Genomic DNA, 22,094 nt, shown 5'->3' on the forward strand with positions numbered 1-22,094 from the left:
ATTGCCATCATAAATGCCAACTGCTTTATCACTTTGTTTATACTATGGTTTCTATTCAGCTCACGGGGATGCTAGGAACACCCAGTGCAAAGGGTAGGGTGCACTGGCATAGTTCAGGGAGAGATACCCGCTTTTTGTATTGTACCTGTATGAATGCAAGTGCATGAAAGGTTCATCACCTGTTGCCTCACCTGTGTGCTGACAGCTGTGGATTCAGTGGGCTTCAATTCCACATGGCAGAACCCCACCCTTCAGCAGGAAAGCAAGGGTGTGGAAATTCTTACCTTCTTACCCATCTCCCTTCCTGGCTGCAGAAGGATGCCGGTAAAACAGCAAGTTTGGCCTCTAGATATTTCCAACTAGTGAATGCTTACTGTGAACTGGTATCAAGTGAAATGTCACCAGATTGAAAATGCTCTCTTTACTTTGACTAAGAATATATGCTGTTGGCAGATGAGTGCCTGACTGCTTGTAGTATCCACTGTCTGCGCCCCCATGTTTCACAGAGAATGAGCAATAAGGACAGTCTGTCAACACCCTTTTGTTTCCCATGTTAAGTACAGCTGAATTGGTTGCGTAGCGCAATTAGGGAAAGTTATTTCCCCCACCATGGGTAACCCTTTTAGCAAAAGGGATCTGGATACTCAGCCGGCATCGCCAAGGGATTTGCTGGCACACCAGGTTGCAACTAGACAAGGTCTTGGTGCATTACTATACCTTGATAACTGGCACAAGTTGATGGCCAAAAGGCCAGACTTGCAATTCCAACCGACTGGCACCTATGACATGACGAAGTTGTCCTATTTAAGACAGATTTTTGTACTTAAAGGGAAGAAGATAAGGCCTCTTGAATGGGAAGCATTCTGGATGTGGGATGCTGTGTTGCATGACTTGCATGGAATGCGTGATGTGAAGGAGAAAGTACATAAGGAACTGTTGGAACTGAAAAAGGGATACTGGACTAAGAAAGAAGAAAAGGACAAAATGGAGCATTGGAGGGACTATACACTAGAAATAGTTGGATCTTTCCCATCTTTTCCTGTGGTAGGTGCACAATTACAGGAACAAGGTGCTGAGGTGGATGAGAGAGAAGATCCATTGATAGAATATACACTAATGGGGAGAGTAGTAAACACCCATCAGATATCCGCACCTGACAAAAAAGACATTCCCTAGCACTTCGCAACAGGGACTAATCCATCTCAGCTGCCCTCAGCTGAGATGGCAGCTTCCCGCGCCTTGGCGCAACACCTGGTAAAAGAGGAATCCCAGAGAATAGAGCTGGAGAAAGTGGCAGACACCATGTCGTTGAAAGAAATAAAGGAGGAAGTAGCTCACACTGCAGGAAAACTCAGCAACATCAGTACTCAGTTACAAAAAGAATGTGAGGGAAAGGGGGGGCAAGATGCGCCTCCTCATCAAAACTAACTGGGCGCAGAACTTTCAGGATGACTCAGGGATAGTACAATGGAGGCAGATAAAATGTGGCAAAGGATTTGGGAAATATGCATAAATGCACACCACACGCAACACAACATGAATATGTTGACGGAGGCTTTACAGGGCACTACCATCATGACAGGGAACAGGAGAGATAGCATCTCACAGCCTCTGTCCAAAAAGGCCAGTCCCCACATGACCCTCAGGACAGACAGCGCCAAGTGTTGCACATTATTGACAGACCTGGTCGATAAACGGATAACGCTGGCAGATGTAAATGAAAGCTATAATAGACAAAATAGCGAGGAAATACTAACATTAGCGCACGCTGACCTAATGGCCCATCTTCCTCAAGTTCACCACAGCTATACGCAGGATACCAAGAGTGCACCCCCATACCACAAATATATTCCTGGGACACATCCCAGGTAAGCTTCACATCTAGTGAACTGCAGTCCTGGGATGATACTAAAGTAACAGAAATATTGAAGTATGTGATACATAAGTTGCAAACATGGAAAGAATTACTAAAAAAGTATTAGAACAGCTCAGGTTATCAATGACATTGGTGTCAGTGCCTACTCGGTGTTAACAAATACAGCATTGACCATGCCCCTCAGGGAGATACCAACAGTTTCCTCAGGGAACGAGGACTCAACAATACCATCTTATTTTCATGTACCTTGCACTAGGTCCGACTTAATGTCATTCACTAAAGACTTTCCAAAACTGAGGGAGGAGCCACACAAGTGGCACACAAAATTCATTAGAATAGTAGCAATGGGAGGGTTGCTATAGAGCGATCTGGACACTTTGTTCAACATAATAGTGCCAAGGATCTTGTGAGAGGACTGCAAGAAAGCGATGAACTGGCCACCAGTCGAGCCACCTAGAGGTAAAGGGGGAGTATCAAGAGAAGAGGTAGAGAAGTTAACGAAAACGGCTATGGAATACATAAAAGGAAAGGTGCCAGAAGATAAGGGTGACTGGTCAGAAATAATACATACAAAGAAGGGAAAAATGAAATTGTGAACAGTTATTATGACCAATTGTATTGCAAGTGTACCAACAGAGAAGTGGCCTGAAAAATCCACTAGGTGAGGCGATGCCAGCTTTTGTTATCACATTTGTATATGGTCTACAGTAGCCTATTCATAAGCATCTACAAACATCTTTTGTCTGTTGGCAGCAGGAGCCCATAGACATGGTACTGGCTGCAGCCAGATACTACACAGATTACCAAACACATCTGTAGAAGTCAGAGGAAGAAAATACAAAAAGAGAAAAAGTTAAGTTGATGATGGTGCAGGAGACGTTCTAAAGCTGTGGATAGGGCAGAGGTAAGGGTAGAGGATGGGGAAGGGGACAATATAAGAGCGCATCTTCACAACCCCCTCCAGAAACATCATGCTTCCACTGCAACCAGCAAGGATACTGGAAAGCAGACTGCCCATCCTAGGTAGGGGATATAGAGGTAGGAGCCAGCAGAGACAACCACAAAATACACCACCCCCACCTTACACTGATAATGTATTTGATGCTTCTACTAATACTACACAGCCCTGTCAGAATAGATCACAGATCCCCTAGCCTCCACTGCAGTGGCAGACACTGGGCTAAGGATGAGAATGTTTCCCCCAGAAACATACTTTATGGGCCCAGTAATATCAGTGGACCAAGAAGGCCCGTATGTGGACGGGACTGTGTTGAGTAAGACAGTCGCCTTTCAGGTGGATACATGGGCGACAAGGTCAATGCTAAAGGCATCAGACATACCAGATGCACCACCATGCACCACTGTCAGGAACACAAATAACAGCCGAGTACATAACAGAACAACCGGTTGATGAATGTTGAACAAACTCACTGAAGTTCGTAGTTGACCCCATTTTTGTAAACCACCAATTTGTCTTCAGCTGATACTGCCCTGTTAGTCTGATAGGAAGGGACCTCCTTTGCAAGTTGCAGTGCACCATCAGCTACTCACCTGAAGGGGTGTTCCTAGAAAGCAGAACAAATGGAAAATTGTTACAGACATTCATGAGATGTGGCCCCCAAGGGAAAGTACAAGGCATTCCAGATGAACAGATCTAGCATCCCTACAGCTACCTGGAGGTTCCACCCTAGTACAGTACATTGTTGACTTGCTGTTGGCCTCAACGTCTAGTGTCTTCGGCCTGTATCGAAGACACCATAGCATTCCTATGTCATCTAGCGAGGAAGGGTCACAAAGTGCCCCCAAATTGCAGTTCTGCCAGCAAAAACTACGGTACTTATGTCATGAACTCTCTCAGGGGACATAGAAGCTACTACCAGACAGGATAGCAGTCATAACACAATATCCCAGATCACACACGCAGAGGGAGATGAGGGCCTTTCTGGGAGTAGCAGGCTACAGCCGGCATTGGATTTTACCTAATAGCACGCCCACTCCAGAACCTCACCCACAAGGAAGTGCCAGACAAGGTCCCCTGGTCCCCAGACTGCGAAGAAGCTTTACAAAGACTAAAAAGAGAACTGTGTGCAGCACCAGCACTAGGATTCTCAGCTTATACTAAGGACTTTCACTTATTTTGCTATGAGAAAGGAGGCTGCTCCTTGGGAGTGTTGGCCCAGAAGCACGGCTCCTTTTACCGCCCAGTGTCTTAATACTCCACCACCATAGACCCCGTGGCTGCAGCACTACCACCATCTCGGAGGGAGGTGGCCTGCATTGCCTTGGCAGTAGAGCAATCAGAAAATGTTGTGGTGGCACACACATTGATTTAGCATGTTCTGCATGCTGTGCCCACATTATTGAATAGCACAAAAACACAGCACCTCACAATTGCTCGCCTCTCCCGATATGAATTGACATTGTTAGCACTACATATCATTATCAAACAATGCACCACACTCAATCTCTCCTGTCTCCTGCTGACAGAACGTGATCATGATGACCCCTCATAGACAACTCCTTCCACAACTGCATCCTGACGGTTGATAGACACACAAAAGTGAGACCAGATATCAGAGATACCCCACTCCCAGATGCAGAGGGGGACTTGTTTGTCGATGGGTCATGCATCAGGGACAAAAATGGGACACTGCAGGCTGCTCATGCTGTGGGTACAGCAAAAAGATTGCTGAAAGAAGGAAGACTAGCAACAGTAAAAAGTGCCCAGGCAGCTGAATTAGGTCTTACAAGCTGGCTGAAGGAAGGTCAGCAAATATCTACACGGTCAATCCGCTTTTGGTTTAACACATGACTTTGGTCAGTTGTGGGCAATGAGGGGATTCCTCAACTCAGCTGGTCAACACATACAGCACACATCATTGATTGCTGAACTGTTGCAAGCATTGTTATTACCAAAAAGGATTGCTATTGTAAAGTGTGCAGCTCATACCTCAGCCAAAGACTATGGGGGTCATTACAACATTGGCGGTCGAAGCCGCTTACCGCCGTGCAGAAGACCGCCAATACACCACTGCGGCCGTGGAATTCCGCCACAGCTATTATGACCCACAGCTCGGAATCCGCCGAAATTCAGACACCCACACAAGTCCGCCACACCAAAGGTCAGTGATAAACTGGCGAAAACAAAACCTCCACCGTCACGCCAACAGAAACACGCCCATGCTATCACGACCCACGAATCCACGCGGCGGTCTTTCAACCGCGGTATTCCATTGGCGGTACACACTGCTGCGCTCAAAATACACACACATCTCCAAAACACCGCCACATTGGACAATTCGAATTACACACACCAGAGACACATACAAACACCATACAATACAATATAAAACACACACCCACATCACCCACAAACCACTATGACCAAAAATTAGAGACAAAGGCAACAGAGAGATAGCACAGCAATAGACAACCCCACCACACAGAGGCACACAACACCATCACCCATACAACATCCACGCACAAAACACCCCACATCACCACACTCATCAACACATACACCACCCCACACATCACCTACACCACCCCATGTCACGCCAAAGACACCCCAGGTTTTCCGAGGAGGAGCTCAGGGTCATGGTGGAGGAAATCCTACGGGTAGAGCCACAGCTATTTGGAGCACAGGTGCAGCACACCTCCATAGCCAGGAAGATGGAGCTATGGCGAAGAATCGTCAACAGGGTCAACGCTGTGGGACAGCACCCAATAAATCGGGAGGACATCAGGAAGAGGTGGAACGACCTACGGGGGAAGGTGCGTTCAGTGGTCTCCAGGCACAACATCGCGATTCAGCGGACTGGCGGCAGACCCCCACCTCCTCCCCCACAACTAACAACATGGGAGGAGCAGGTCTTGACCATCATGCATCCAGAGGGCCTCGGAGGAGTTGGTGGAGGAATGGACACTGGTAAGTCAAATCTTAACTATCATATCCCCCACCCTACCTGCATGCTATCACACACCCCCACCCTCACCCCCTCCCCTATCACTCCAACTCCTCACTAATGTACTAACAACACAAACCACACATCCCAACACCAAGCCCTGCATGACACAACTAAGCATGGACACCCAGCACTAAAGCATGCTCACTGCACATACCCATAACAGCCCCCCAGCCATCATCATACAAGCCCCCACACAGGAATGCTTGCACTGGGGTACACGCACACCCACCCATTGCACACCATGACACACACACATGCAATAATCATACTCTTATACCCCTGCAGGACCACTACGTAATGTCACCACACAGGAGGGTCCAGACATCTCCACCCCATCCACAGAAGAGGCCCACAGTGACGACAGCAGCTCTGGTCAACTGGATCCAGATGACCAGCCCGGACCATCGTGGGCCTCGGGACAGTCGGTTCCCCTTGCACAGGCACAGCCCAACACTGACCTTCCACCCTCTGGTAACACCAGCACAGCACCCACCCAGCGGGCCCATACCTCCGTACCCAGGACACGTCAATCAGCGGTGTGTCCACCACTACAGGGAACCCAGGGTAACCCACCACCCCAACAACAACAGGGACCTGGGGGGAGTGGTAGTGGGCACACGGTCCAGGGGACGGAGGCACAGGAACACAGGGGAACAGGGAGGGCTGCTGTGCGACAGGGGGCGGACAGGCCAAGGGAACCCACTCTCCACGAGGCCCTCTCCTCCATCATGGCAGCATACCACCACTCCCAGGAGACGATGGCTACGGTCCTGGCCAAGTTTCAGGAGGCCCAGTGCCTGCAGGACGAACAGTATTTGGGGTTCAGGGAGGAGCTCAGAACCATCAGCTCCACCATGGGCACCATCGTAGGGGTGCTGAAGGACATACAAAAGACCATGAGGGACACCGTGGTGCTCCAAGGGGCCCCTGACACTAGCATGGACGATGAACTGCCCACCACCTCCGCCGGCGCTAGTGGACAGGACGCGCCACCACAGGACCACCACACCAGCACCCCACCCCCTGCAGAAGGACAACCACCCCGCAAGCGGTCCCTGAGATCCAGGAACAGGGCAGAGCAAGATGGCAAGACCCCCGCCAGGAAATGAGACCACCCTGATTGTCCTCCCACTATCACACTTTGTTACCCTTTCAAGATTGGAACTGCCCCAGCTCCACTTCCTATGCCCATATGGGCAGTGCACCTGTGTGACTAATAGACTGGACTCTGCCATGGACATTCCTCCACCATCACCCATCACCATTTTGCCACCCCCTCCAATAATTAGCACCTCAATAAACACCCTTGAACCACAAAACAATCTGGAGTCAGTCTGTGATTTTGAAAATGTGTATTAGCAATGACAGTGACAAAATGCGTTTTCAAATGTAATGCCAACATACCTATGTCACACATCACAAGTCCATGAAGGATGCAAGCAGATGACACACGTTGGTAACCACACCTGTGAAACCGTAATGGAAATGTACAACTCAGTTACCATATACTGGTTGAAATTGACAGGATAGAGGTAGAAGTGTGAAAGTGAATGTAATAGTAAAAAAAATTTTCTCACCTGTGTGTCACTGGAAATATTGCTGTATGACTGACTCCCTGTTGTCTATGTCTTCTTCCTCTGCTTTCTCCTCATCACTGTCCACAGGCTCCACAGGCTCCACAGCTGCCACAACACCGTCATCTGGGCCATCCTCCTGCAGAAAAGGCACCTGGCGTCGCAAAGCAAGATTGTGAAGCATCGAGCAGGCGATGATGATCTGGCACACCTTCCTTGGTGAGTAGAATAGGGAACCACCTGTCATATGGAGGCACCTGAACCTGGCCTTCAGGAGGCCGAAGGTGCGTTCGATCACCCTCCTAGTCCGCCCATGGGCCTCATTGTAGCGTTCCTCTGCCCTGGTCCTGGGATTCCTCACTGGGGTCAATAGCCATGACAGGTTGGGGTAACCAGAGTCCCCTAATAGCCACACACGGTGCCTCTGGAGTTGACCCATCACATACGGGATGCTGCTATTCCGCAGGATGTAGGCGTCATGCACTGAGCCAGGGAACATAGCATTTACCTGCGAGATGTACTGGTCTGCCAAACATACCATCTGTACATTCATGGAATGATAACTCTTCCGGTTCCTGTACACCTGTTCACTCCTGCGTGGGGCGATCAGAGGTACATGGGTGCCATCAATAGCACCTATGATGTTGGGGATATGTCCCAGGGCATAGAAGTCACCTTTCACTGTAGCCAAATCCTCCACCTGAGGGAAAACGATGTAGCTCCTTACGTGTTTCAGCAGGGCAGACAACACTCTGGACAACACGTTGGAAAACATAGGCTGGGACATCCCTGATGCCATGGCCACAGTTGTTTGAAATGAGCCACTTGCAAGGAAATGGAGCACTGATAGCACCTGCACTTCAAGGGGTATTCCTGTGGGATGGCGGATTGGTGAGATCAGGTCTGGCTCCAACTGGGTACACAGTTCCTGGATTGTGGCACGGTCAAACCTGTAGGTGATGATCAAATGTCGCTCCTCCATTGTTAAGAGGTCCACCAGCGGTCGGTACACCGGAGGATTCCGCCATCTCCTCAAATGTCCCAGCTGACGGTGCCTAAGAAGGAAAACAGCGACCACAGAGTCAACAAATTCTCAGGTATGTACCCACAGCTACACAGAACACGACACCAAAAACTAAACTCCTCCTGTATGTGTGTTGAGTGTACGCCTAGGTATGTGTGACGCAGTAGTAAATGAAGCCATGTGGGCCCCTGAAATGGCGGCTGCCTGGCCTCTAAACTGGGACAATGGGATGTGAGGTAACTGCGCTGGCGTAGTACACCGTCGCAGTAGGCGGTCGTAGACCGCGGCGCAATGCTGCATTGGTTAACATTGGACCCTATGGGTCCCAGGAGCCAATGATGAATTGCGCCGGCAGTGATGATACGCACCGCCGCGGACGTGACCACCACGGACGTGACCGCCATTTTCTATCTGTTCAATCACTCTATACCTGATCTTCGACAGGAGAGGACCTACACTGCAAGTGCTGCTGTGACCTCGGTCTGGAAGAGACAATGGCTGCTGCGTCTGGGGAAAGGGCCCCTGCCTTTGCTGCTCAGGAGCTGGAGAAGCTCGTGGACGGGGTCCTCCCCCAGTACACGCTACTCTACGGTCCTCCAGACCAACAGGTAAGTACACAGGGAGCACGTTGTATGGGCTATGCTGGGTGGAGAGGGCTGGATGTCAGTAGGAAGGGGGCAGAGGTCTGCGAACATTAAGGACTGTGAATGCATGTGCCACCTGGCAAGGGTAGGGATGGGGGCCAGTCACTTCGACGGTGCAGTTGGTAATGACTTCTCTTCTTCCCCTGTATATGTCATGTAGGTCAGCGCCCACCAGAAGAAGGACATTTGGCGTGCCATCGCCAAGGACGTCCGGACCCTTTGGGTCCACCAGAGACGGGGCACCCACTGCCGTAAAAGATGGGAGGACATTCGCCGCTGGAGCAAGAAGAAGGCGGAGGCTCAGCTGGGGATGGTCTCCCAACGTGGGAGGGGTCCCCGTCGCACCATGACCCCCCTGATGTTCCGGATCCTGGCGGTGGCCTACCCTGAGTTGGATGGGCGCTTGAGGGCATCACAGCAGCCACAAGGGGGTGAGTACACTCTCATTCTGTGGACTTAGCGTGCAGTGGAGGGGTCTGGGTGGGGGAGGAGGGCTGTGGGTTTTCCTAGGCCAGGGCGAGATCCGTAGGCTAGGCCCCTTCGTAAGGCATGGCCCTGTGGCCCCCCACCCCACCTCGGTAGAGTGCCAAGTACAGGTATACATGCCCCTGTGTCATCTATGTGGACGGATGACACTTATAGCCATGTAGGCCATATCCCAGAAATAGCATCTGTAGAGGCCAAGAGCACGGCGTAGTGCAGGGGGCTGCTGTGTCTGTATGTCCGCCAACGGTAGCGGTAAACCATGCACTCAACCTGTCTTTCTTCTGCTTCCCCACCCCTTTTTGTGCTCTCCCTGTTCTTCTGTGCATCAGCATCATCAGGCGGAGGTACAGTGGCACCGGAGCACGAGGGAGCTGCATCCTACACCAGTGGGACGGAGGGCGAGGGGAGCTTCACGTCGGTCACCGGATCAGCAACCAGCGACACGGACTCGTCCTCCGATGGGAGATCCCTTGTGGTGGCGGCACCATCTGGGCCCCCCACTTCTACAGGTGCAGCCGCCAACCCCCCTACCAGCACCACCCTCCCAGCAGCCCCTCAGCCTTCGCTCCATGCCCGCTCACCCAGGAGGGTGGGCATCACCTTCGCCCCAGGCACCTCAGGCCCTGCCCCAGTCACCCCTGATGCCCTCAGTGAGGAGGCCATTGACCTCCTCAGGTCACTCACTGTTGGGCAGTCTACCATTGTGAATGCCATCCAGGGTGTAGAAAGGGAGTTGCAACACAGTAATGCATTCCTGGAGGGCATTCATTCTGGTCAGGCTGCCCTTCATCGAACCCTGCAATCTCTGGCCTCAGCACTGATGGCAGCCATTGTCCCTGTGTCTGGCCTCCCCCCTCCAACTTCCTCCACCCAGACCCAATCCCCTGTACCCCAGCCTATCCCAAGCACACCATCAGACCAGCATGCACACACCTCAACACCCAAAAGTGGCTCTGGCAAACATAGGCACCACACATCCCACAGGCACTCACACAAGCATCACCCACATACAGACACAGCAACATCCACTGCCTCCACTGTGTCCCCCTCGTCGTCGTCTCCCTCCTCCCTCCCAGTGTCGTCTACACTCTCACCTGCATGCACTACATCTACAGGCACTAGGACTCGCACCAGAACACCCAGCACCACACCCCACTCACCTGCACTCACCACCCCCACTACCATTTACACATCCCCTGTGTCCACTCCCAGTGTGTCTGTGACGCCCCCTCTCAAAGTACACAAACGCGGGCACCCACACACCCAACATCCATCCACCTCACGACAGCCTCCAGTACATGCACCTCCACCCAAATCACCTAAAGTTACACCTCCTACAACCACCTCCTCTTCCTCCACTCTCAGACCCCCTCCAGCTACCCATCCCAGTGTTCGTCAGAGACTCTTCCTGAGCAACGTTGACCTCTTTCCCACCACCCCCCCCTCCAATTCATAGGTCCCGTAGTAGCACCTCAGCCAAAAAAAGTCTCGTTCCAGTGGTGCGTGTTAAAGGTCTGTGGAGTGCACCGGCCACCAGGGCAGCCAGTGTGACATGGAGCCAAAGCACTGCCAGTCCACCCCCTGTAAAGCACCTTAAGTTGGAAAGTGCCCGACGGGAGAGGGTGAAGACTCCTGCCGGCAAAACAGCTCACAAGGGTCCCGGGGGGAGTGCTGAGTCAGCTGTGACTCCACCCAAGGTGGTGAAGGGGCAGAAGAGGTCTCCAAGGTCTGGTAAGAGCAGCACGGCGGAGAAGGCCGCCATCCTCCCCGCCGGCCAGGACGCCACCGCCAGCAGTATCGTCACTGGTCCGGAGACCACCGCCAGAGTCAGTGCCCTGGAGGGCAGCAGTATCGTCACTGGTCCGGAGACCACCGCCAGAGTCAGTGCCCTGGAGGGCAGCGGTATCGTCACTGGTCCGGAGACCACCGCCAGCGTCAGTGCCCTGGAGGGCCCCGGCAGCCACAGCCCCGCTGGGCACTGAGGGACCGTCATGCCACACACCGCTGCACAGGTCAGAGACAGCTAAGTCAAGCACCGCTGAACAGGGCAAAGACCGCCATGGCAATGCACTGCTGAACAGGTCAGAGACAGCAAAGGCAAGCACCGCTGAACAGGGCAAAGACCGCCATGGTGAAGACCGCTGAACAGGGCAAAGACCGCCATGGCACTGCACCGCTTAACAGGTCAGAGACAGCAAAGGCAAGCACCGCTGAACAGGGCAAAGACCGCCATGGCAATGCACCGCTGAACAGGTCAGAGACAGCAAAGGCAAGCACCGCTGAACAGGGCAAAGACCGCCATGGCACTGCACCGCTGAACAGGTCAGAAACAGCAAAGGCAATCACCGCTGAACAGGGCAAAGACCGCCATGGCAATGCACCGCTGAACAGGTCAGAGACAGCAAAGGCAAGCACCGCTGAACAGGGCAAAGACCGCCATGGCAATGCACCGCTGAACAGGTCAGAGACAGCAAAGGCAAGCACCGCTGAACAGGGCAAAGACCGCCATGGCAATGCACCACTGAACAGGTCAGAGACAGCAAAGGCAAGCACCGCTGAACAGGGCAAAGACCACCATGGTGAAGACCGCTGAACAGGGCAAAGACCGCCATGGTGAAGACCACTGAACAGGGCAAAGACCGCCATGGCACTGCACCGCTGAACAGGTCAGAGACAGCAAAGGCAAGCACCACTGAACAGGGCAAAGACCGCCATGGCAATGCACCGCTGAACAGGTCAGAGACAGCAAAGGCAAGCACCGCTGAACAGGGCAAAGACCGCCATGGCAAGCACCGCTGAACAGGGCAAAGACCGCCATGGTGAAGACCGCTGAACAGAGCAAAGACCGCCAAATCAAGCATCGTTAGCCCATGTGCAGCTGGGACAGTGACGGAACTGGGACCATCAAGGGGAGCGTGATGCACTCTGGGCACCAGTCCCCCTCCAGAACCAGTGGAGACCTGCATCCACTCCGTCTGTCCTGCACAGGATGAAGCACTCTGGGCACCAGTCTCCCTCCAGAACCAGTGGAGACCTGCATCCACTCCGTCTGTCCTGCACAGGATGAAGCACTCTGGGCACCAGTCACCCTCCTGAACCAGTGGAGACTGTGATCCACTTGAGAGACTGTGGCTTTGCACTCCCCAGGATAAAGCAGTGGGCAAACCACCCACTGTAGAGACTTGAGAGACTGTGGCTTTGCACTCCCCAGGATTGTACAGTGGGCAACCAACCCACTGTAGAGACTTGAGAGACTGTGGCTTTGCACTCCCCAGGATGGTACAGTGGGCAACCCACCCACTGTAGAGACTTGAGAGACTGTGGCTTTGCACTCCCCAGGATAAAGCAGTGGGCAAACCACCCACTGAAAACACTTGAGAGACTGTGGCTTTGCACTCCCCAGGATGGTACAGTGGGCAACCCACCCACTGTAGAGACTTGAGAGACTGTGGCTTTGCACTCCCCAGGATACATCAATGGGCATGGAGCCCCGTCGTGGTGCAGTCATCCGGCTGAGGTGCCCCCCCCCCTTCCCTTCCCCCTGAGGTGCCTGTTGTATTTCTATCTGATGCCCCTGCAGTGTTCTCTCCATTTGTGGACAGGTATCTAGTGTGGGCCTCGCCCATGCATTGTGGTCCCAGTTGTCCACGGACATTGATATGTGCATACCTGCAGTACTAATCGTGATGTATGATTTTTATAATGTTGATATATATCTGTATATCATTGGTTACCGTATTTTGATACATTACAAAGTTTGAACTGATTTCCTTTTGTCTTTGCATTCATCCGGGGGGGGTTGTGGGTTGTTACTGTGCTGTTTGGAAATGCATTGGTGTGTGTGTTGTAGTGGGTGAGGGTTGGGTTGGGGGTGGGGGTGTTGCATGTGTGTGTCTGTGACTTTGGCCTCCCCCCTCCCCTATGTCGTAGGTGCAGTACCCACCGTTGTCTTCGGCGCCTACGTTGCTGGTGTTCGTAGAGGAGCAGGAAGACAAGAGCAGGGAGTATTTGTAGTTCCGGCTCCATGGTGGCCTCCTTTCTCGTGGAGTGTGTAGAGGTGAGCGTTTTCCCTTTGAAATGTCTGTTTCCGCCGTGTTTTTATCCACGGTGAATCCGCCCCGGAAAAGGTGGCGGATTGGCGGGTTGTGATACTGTGGGCGGTACATTGTGTTCCGCGTGTCTGTTGGCAGTGACCGCCGCGCTGCTTGTCTGTACCGCCGTGGCGGTCGGAGTGTTAAAGTGGCTGTCTATGTTGGCGGTTTCCGCCACGGTCATAATTCCCTTTTTTTTTCTGTCGGCCTGTTTGCGGTATTACCGCAGCTTTAACACCGTCCGCCAGGGTTGTAATGACCACCTATGTTTCAACAGCTAATGCGTTCATTGACAGGGAAGGAAGGAGCATAGCACTAAGTGGATGCGAGTAGGAAATTGTGCAGGTCACATCAGCCCAATTGCCTAAAGAAGAATGCTCATATTTGATCCTAAATGTGTTCAACAACAGGCTGGAGCACAGGAGTTAGAGGAATGGAAGAGGGGAGTTTGTACACAAAATGGGGAGAGGGTTTGGGTGGCCCCAAATGATAAGATATGTCTGCCAGCAAAGTTGCTCTCCTCCATGGCCCGCCTCTTCTACGACCCCTCGCATGTGGTGTGAGATGGAATGATCCTCCTGTTTTCCGAATGTTGGTTTAACTAAAAAAACTTGCCAGTATGCAGAACATTTGTGTAAGCAGTGCACTGTTTGGGCTCAGTATAACACAGGCAAGGGTACACCCACTGCACCAGGCCATTTCCCACTGCCACACGGACCCTTCAAAAGACTACAGATGGACTTCATTGAAATGCCCCCTACGCACAAGTTCAGATATGTTTTGGTCATTGTGTGCATGTTCAGCAAATGGACAGAAACCTATCCCACCAAGACCTGTGATGGACAGACAGTGGCCAAGTGCCTGTTGAAGGAACTTATGGGGTCCCATCCCTCCTGAGCTCTGATAACAGACCAGGGTGATTCATTTTCATGTAATTCAGGGGCTTTGCAAAGGGTTCGGGGTCACCCAGATATTGCACTGCGCATACCACCCACCTGCAGCTGGAGCAGTTGAGAAGAAGAACGGGGTACTTAAGAATAAGATAGTAAATATCTGTGCAACCACTGAACTCTCCAGGATTGATGCCCTGTCATTGGCATTGCTCGCCATGAGATGCACCCCTAACAGAGTGACATAGTTGAGTCCCCATGAGATACTGTTTGGTCCCCCCATGCACATTCCTGGCCACAGATCATTGGTGCCACTATCAGTAACAAACGACCTATTGTTACAGTACTGCAAGAAAATAACAGAGACCCAACTTTTTCTCCACCACCAGGTGCTGCAGGCCTTACTGGAAGAAGAGACACCACCAGATCACGGACTGGGGCCAGGTGACTGGGTGTGGGTCAAAGCCCACACCAGACGACATTGTCTACAGCCCTGGTAGAAGGGACCAGACCAGGTCCTTCTGACAACAGCTACAGCAGTCACTTGTGATGAGTTAACTTCCTGGACCCACAGCTCTGACCCCAAAAAGGCGGTGGGACCAATGGATCTGCAACAGCCACCTGTGGTGCCAACAAGGGTTCCTCCACCACCGCCGGATTACAACCTCTGATCCAAGATCAATACAAATGAATGCTCATGCTGCACCCTCGCAAAAATGAAGGGGTGCAAGTGGGTCCATAGGACTGCTCGTGCTGCACACCTTTAAAAACACAAGGTGCAAGCGGGTCCCGTCTGCATTTGTCTACAGACATACCTTAATGGGCATTATGTGCTACCTCTGATGCCACATTCTAGAGCACCACCGATGGAGAAATAACAGACCGCCACCTACTTCTTCAAAGATACTGGGAACAATTGACTATAATACTGATAAGGGAGCATCATCTGGTCTCTGACATCGCCCTACCAGTGGCATGGACAATGCCTAAAGAAAAGAAAAACAAGAGGAAATAGCCTGCAGTGCTGACTGCCATCTGCACCCCTGTTCCATGAATAATGTTGACAACTATATTAATACTGTTTGCAGATTAAATATATATATACCATTTCTGGATGAGCACAATTATATCAATAAGAGTGGAGGATTGTACATTAATACATCAGGGGAAAGGGAGACAGGGACAAGAGAAATAACAGACAGGTACCACGGAGGGAGAATACAGAAATATACGCTGACAACACGTTTGTACAAACAGTTAAGCTGTATGTGGAGGCGGCACATGTATCAGACTGTTATATATGCACCCACTTGCTCACGCACTTCCAAAACACCATGAACTACACAGCTATCACACTCAGCAAGTATATGGGATGTAATGTAGTGAACAGTCCTATACAGCAGCAGCTCAATGCACCTGTCAAGAGCAGCCAGAGAAAATATGATGTAGTGAACAATCTTATAGAGCAGCAGTTCCCTGTTAAGAAGAGCAGGGGAACATATGGAAGGGACAGGCCTCAAAAAGCTACAGCATGTGGAGGACTGACCCCTAAGGTAGAGGATCACCTGATTCTGGCCCAACTTCAGGGACCTAGGCAATTGGGCAAGGATACCAAAATGGTACAAGGAGAGGGGCAGGCGCCCGGCGACAGGATGGCAGAAAGTATGGGCATCCCATTCCTAAGAATTGCTGGGCAGAAGAAAGCATCATGGTGCATAAAGTACACCAAGTGTAGTTCACTGGTTAGGAAGGAGATCAATAAGGACCTATGACCCATAATGGAGTTTCTCTGCCCTCCTGATGACAGCTTTTTGCCCAATTGTGAGGAGGGTTTTACTGATACCAATGTTAACATAAATCTTGGTACCTGAGATTGCCTCAGTTATACCAACTTAGACAAAGCAAGGGTTGGCCTCAAAAAGTTGTCAGTGGGTCTGTGACGGCTCAGGGTTTTTTCTTCGTATGTGGTAATTACGCATACTTCAGATTACCAGCTGGATGGCAAGGTAGCAGTTATCCAGCATAAATGTTACAACGCATAACGCATGTGACAAGTCTGTCTCAAATAACAGATTTAGAACACTGGAAAACACACAGAAAGAGGACCCCGTCTTGGATAGGTCAGGCGATAGACATCATTCTAGCAAAGGATGGTGACGTATGTCACGTGATCAATCAGGACTGCTGTGTATATATACACCAGATAGTAGTAGTAACATAAATAAGGTAATAAGAAATATAAGGAAGGTCAAAAAGGAGGCAAAGGAAGTATACGTCTTGAAGGACCCTGGAGGAATTTGGGAAAAATTAGGAGCATGTTCCACAATTGGCGGTTGTGGTTCATAGAGGGGCTGGTAATAGGAACAGTGGCACTAATAACAATATGTGTGCTAATAAAGGTGTGCCCCATCTGCATAAGGGTAGTGCTAGAAAGAAGCTGCATCAGGACTACTGCATATCACCAGCACCACCATAAAGAAGATGCACAAGAGGAAAAAGTCACCCCACGGACAAAACTGCTACGGAGGAAAGTGTAGGTTGTCAATGAGTATCAGAGGGTGGAATGTGGAATTGCATTTTACCTTGAGTCCATTTTGGGCCCATTAGGCCCTGTGATATTCAATGATAACGAGGCCTGTTTGTGGAACACCTCATGACCTAGATGAACTTTGTTCACTGTTCTTTTCTGTGTGCTTGGAACGCTTATGATGCAAAGCTTGCTATCACAACAGCCCTCATGAAATATCATTGCACTCTAGCTGAAGCAATATGTATGAAGAAATGTACTATTCTATGTATGTGTCATCCACCTTGCAATGTGACACTTAGGATATGTTCTGTAACTTCCTTTCTGTACTGTAGCTAACCTTATTGGGTGCAATATAAAGGATTAACAGTAATACCTTCTGCAATGTTCAAGAAATGATCACCTGCTAATTTTGAGAATCAATGGGATGCAGGAACACGCCTTGTGGTTTACAGAAATAAAAGATCATGTATGACTTCCTTAATTTTCACAGCTTGGACTTGGCCTCTCAAGCCAACAGTCTCCATGCACCTAAATAAATTGTCTTTTTTTATACTCTTAAGGCTGGCTGGTCTTTGGTCTTTGTTGCTGATCTAATGGAGGCTTCAACACCCAGGGTCAAGCACAGTTTAATTCAGTGAGATTTTGTGGCTCACCCTGCAAGGGATTGTGGCTGTTGCGTGACCAGGGCTCAAATCACAGTCAACCACCAAACTAATTTCTCACAATACCTTTATGAATCAGGCCCTCGGTGTTTGCCTTCTTGGCTTATTTGCCAATCTCTGTTTGACCATGTTCAAATAACTGTCTAGTCAAGAGCGTTGTAACACAACACTACAAAAGCCACAGAACACCAGAAAAGTCCATGGCTTTCATTTTACAAAAATAGAAAAATTGCACATCGATAGTTTGTACAACATTTAAATACTGCCTTACCCGTTTTGGAAGACTTTTCTGAAGCTGTGCGAATGTACTTAGATGCATGTGAATGCACACGTCCTTTTTGTTGCAGGAGAAGGTGGTCTTTCTGTCTTTGGAGTCATGAGATCTGGGTTGTAATCCAAGCAGCAGATCGGGGCTGATATAATTGTGAGTCTGAACACATCATTTAATCTTACTGTGTGTTAAAGTATAAACATGATTTATGTATCGGGGTTTAACCCCTTCTGTGCCCAGGACGTAATGGTTACGTCCTGAGGCACAGTGCTGCTGTGCCCAGGACGTAACCATTACGTCCTGTGCACAGAGCCCAGAGGGAGCGCTCTCGCTCCCTCTGTGGGGTTCCCCCCCACCCCCCCAAGTCAGGGAAGGAAGGGGAAGCCCTTCCCCTCCCACCCCCGACCCCCCCAACCTCCCCTGTGACGTCAGCGCGCGAGCGCGCGCTGATTAGTCACAGGGTCTCCCCCATCGCGCTGGAAGCAGAGCTTCCAGCGCGATTGAAAAAGAAATGCTTTTGCATTTCTTTTTCAATCCCATGGGGGAGGCCCCGAGAGGCTTCAAAGGGAAGGAAATGTATTTCCTTCCCTTTGAAGTCTCTCACAGGTTTCAAAAGCCGGATTGCTTGCAATCCGGCTTTTGAAACCCCACTAGACACCAGGGATTTGTTTTTTTTTCAGTGAAATTGGCAAAAGGGAGCGACCCCTTGGGCAAGGGTCGCTCCCGGGGGGGCATTTTTTTAGGAAGGCCTTTTCTGCCCCTCCTGGGGGCAGATTGGCCTATTATTAGGCCGATCTGCCCCCGGGGGGGGGGCAGAAACCTCTAGGCACCAGGGACCTTTTTTTTTTTTTTTTTTTTTTTGTGATGATTTCTTTTTTTTTTAGGTGGGGAGCGATCCCTTAGGCAAGGGTCGCTCCCCTACGGGGCAATATATATTTAGGCCATTTCTGCCCCCCTTGGGGGCAGATTGGCCTATTTTGATGAGGCCAATCTGCCCCCAAGGGGGGCAGAAACCATTAGACACCAGGGAGTTTATTTTCGCGCGCAAATTTCACGCAACGGGAGCGACCCCTTTGGCAAGGGTCGCTCCCAGGGGGGGCATTTTTTTAGGAAGGCCTTTTCTGCCCCCCCGGGGACAGATCGGCCTATTATTAGGCCGATCTGCCCCCAGGGGGGGGCAGAAACCTCTAGGCACCAGGGATCTTTTTATTTTTTTTATTTTTATGTTTTCTTTTTTTTTTAGGTGGGGAGCGACCCCTTAGGCAAGGGTCGCTCCCCTAGGGGGCAAATTATATTTAGGCCATTTCTGCCCCCCTTGGGGGCAGATTGGCCTATTTTGATGAGGCCAATCTGCCCCCAAGGGGGGCAGAAACCATTAGACACCAGGGAGGTTTTTTTTTGCGTGAATTTAACGCAAGGGGAGCGACCCCTTAGGCAAGGGTCGCTCCCTGGGGGGGGGGATTTTTTTAGGCCATCTCTGCCCCCCTGGGGGGGTAGATCAGCCTATTTTGATTCGGCTGATCTGCCCCCAAGGGGGGCAGAAACCACTAGGCACCAGGGATTTTTTTGTTTTTCTGTTTTACAGATGGGGAGCGACCCCCTTGGACAAGGGTCGCTCCCCTGGAGGGGCAAAATGTATTTAGGCCATTTCTGCCCGCTTTGGGGGCAGATCGGCCGATTTTTGGGGCAGAAACCTCTAGGCACCAGGGATCTTTTTTTTTTTTTTTCTTTTTGTTATGTTTTCTTTTTTTTTTAGGTGGGGAGCGACCCCTTAGGCAAGGGTCGCTCCCCTAGGGGGCAAATTATATTTAGGCCATTTCTGCCCCCCTTGGGGGCAGATTGGCCTATTTTGATGAGGCCAATCTGCCCCCAAGGGGGGCAGAAACCATTAGACACCAGGGAGTTTTTTTTTTGCGTGAATTTCACGCAAGGGGAGCGACCCCTTAGGCAAGGGTCGCTCCCTGGGGGGGGGGGGATTTTTTTTAGGCCATTTCTGCCCCCCTGGGGGGGTAGATCAGCCTATTTTGATTCGGCTGATCTGCCCCCAAGGGGGGCAGAAACCACTAGGCACCAGGGATTTTTTTGTTTTTCTGTTTTACAGATGGGGAGCGACCCCCTTGGACAAGGGTCGCTCCCCTGGAGGGGCAAAATGTATTTAGGCCATTTCTGCCCGCTTTGGGGGCAGATCGGACGATTTTAGGTCAATCTGCCCCCAAGGGGGGCAGAAACCACTAGGCACCAGGGATCTTTTTTTTGCGCCGTCACACAAGGGGAGCGACCTTGTAGTCAAGGGTCGCTCCCCGGGGTGGGGCAAATTATTTTAGGCCATCTCTGCCCCCCTGGGGGCAGATCGCCCTATTGGTATTAGGCCGATCTACCCCCAGGGGGGGCAGAAACCTCTAGGCGGCAGGGCACATTTTTTTTTTGTGGTTTTTTTTTTTTTTTTTTAGAGATGGGCAGCGACCCATCAGGCAAGGGTCGCTCCCCTGGGGGGCAAATTGTGTTTAGACCATTTTTGCCCCCCTTGCAGATTGGTCGATTTTAGGCCAATCTGCCCCAAGGGGGCAGAAACCACTAGGCACCGGGGATTTGTTTTTTGGCGCCAATGTCACGCATGGGGAGCGACCCCGTAGGCAAGGGTCGCTCCGGGGGGGGGGGGGGGAACGGGGGGTGTTCGGGGGCAAATTTATTTTAGGCCATTTCTGCCCCCCCTGGGGGCAGATCGGCCTATTATTAGGCCGATCTGCCCCCAGGGGGGGCAGAAACCTCTTGTTGCCAGGGCAAATTTTTTTAGTGTTTTTTTTTTAGTTTGTTTGTTTTTTAAGAGATGGGGAGCGACCCATCAGACAAGGGTCGCTCCCCTGGGGGGCAAACTGTGTTTAGACCATTTCTGCCCCCCTTGGGGGCAGATTGGTCGATTTTAGGTCAATCTGCCCCAAGGGGGCAGAAACCACTAGGCACCGGGATTTGTTTTTTGGCGCCAATGTCACGCAGGGGGAGCGACCCCGTAGGCAATGGTCGCTCCGGGGGGGGGGGGGGGGGTTCAGGGGGCAAATTTATTTTAGGCCGATCTGCCCCCAGGGCGGGCAGAAACCTCTTGTTGCCAGAGCAAATTTTTTTTGTTGTGTTTTTTTTTTGTTTGTTTTTTTTTTTTTTTGAGATGGGGAGCGACCCATCAGGCAAGGGTCGCTCCCCTGGGGGGCAAATTGTGTTTAGACCATTTCTGCCCCCCTTGGGGGCAGATTGGTCGATTTTAGGTCAATCTGCCCCAAGGGGGCAGAAACCACTAGGCACGGGGATTCGTTTTTTGGCGCCAATGTCACGCAGGGGGAGCGACCCCGTAGGCAAGGGTCGCTCCGGGGGGGGGGGGGAACGGGGGAGTGTTCGGGGGGCAAATTTATTTTAGGCCATTTCTATTATTAGGCCGATCTGCCCCCAGGGGGGGCAGAAACCTCTAGGCGCAAGGGCAAATGTTTTTTTTTTTTTTTTTGTTTTTTGTTTGTTTGTTTTTTTAGAGATGGGGAGCGACCCATCAGACAAGGGTCGCTTCCCTGGGGGGCAAACTGTATTTAGAGCATTTCTGCCCCCTTTGGGGGCAGATTGGTTGATTTTAGGTCAATCTGCCCCCAAGGGGGCAGAAACCACTAGGCACCGGGAATTTGTTTTTTGGCGCCAATGTCACGCAGGGGTAGCGACCCCGTAGGCAAGGGTCGCACCTGGGCAGGGGGGGTTTGGGGGGGTGGGGGGTCAAATTTATTTTAGGGCATTTCCCCCCCCCGGGGCCGGCTGAGCTAGAGGCCAAAATCCACATGTAGGCACTTTGCAAAAAACACCTCTGTTTTCTGTGAAAAAAGATGTTGTGTCCACGTTGTGTTTTGGGCCATTTCCTTTCGTGGACGCTAGGCCTACCCACACAAGTGAGGTACCTTTTTATGGAGAGACTTAGGGGAACGCTGGGTGGAAGGAAATTTGTGGCTCCTCTCAGATTCCAGAACTTTCTGTCACCGAAATGAGAGGAAAAAGTGTTTTTTGGCCAGATTTTGATGTTTGCAAAGGATTCTGGGTAACAGAACCTGGT

Source organism: Pleurodeles waltl, chromosome 3_1 (assembly GCF_031143425.1).
Source record: "Pleurodeles waltl isolate 20211129_DDA chromosome 3_1, aPleWal1.hap1.20221129, whole genome shotgun sequence".
NCBI lineage: Eukaryota > Metazoa > Chordata > Amphibia > Caudata > Salamandridae > Pleurodeles > Pleurodeles waltl.